This window comes from Nematolebias whitei, chromosome 6 (genome assembly GCF_014905685.2).
Source record: "Nematolebias whitei isolate Nwh7 chromosome 6, NemWhi1, whole genome shotgun sequence".
Taxonomy (NCBI): Eukaryota; Metazoa; Chordata; class Actinopteri; order Cyprinodontiformes; family Rivulidae; genus Nematolebias; species Nematolebias whitei.
The window spans coordinates 10855151-10855425 of record NC_056503.1 but is presented as its reverse complement, the minus strand read 5'-3'; the positions used below and the strand labels follow the sequence as shown (position 1 = coordinate 10855425).

Sequence of the window (275 nt, the reverse complement as noted above, 5' to 3'; positions counted from 1 at the left end):
TAGGTGTCATTGATGAGGCGTAGAAGTGCATAACGGGTGATCTCGGCCTGTTGTTGAACTTCTGCAGTTCCCACCCATGGGAATAGGCCTTGAAAGACTTTTTTACTTCCATTCCAGATCCTGTATTCCCATGGGGCGCCGGTGCTGGTGGTGAGGCCTCCCCATTGGTGCACTTTGGGCATCGGTGAACATTTCTTCCTGGTCAGTGGTGTAGAGGATTTTCTGAGGAGCATCACGGGGCTAGATAGGGGGACCAAAGCAACCCCCCCCCCCCC

General features: G+C 54.2%; 1 protein-coding gene across 1 annotated transcript in view; it reads left to right on the top strand.

Annotated features, from left to right (window-relative positions):
* trappc6bl (trafficking protein particle complex subunit 6B, like) overlaps positions 1 to 275 on the top strand; it is a gene marked incomplete in the record, with an annotated part of 6565 nt that overhangs the window by 2275 nt on the left and 4015 nt on the right.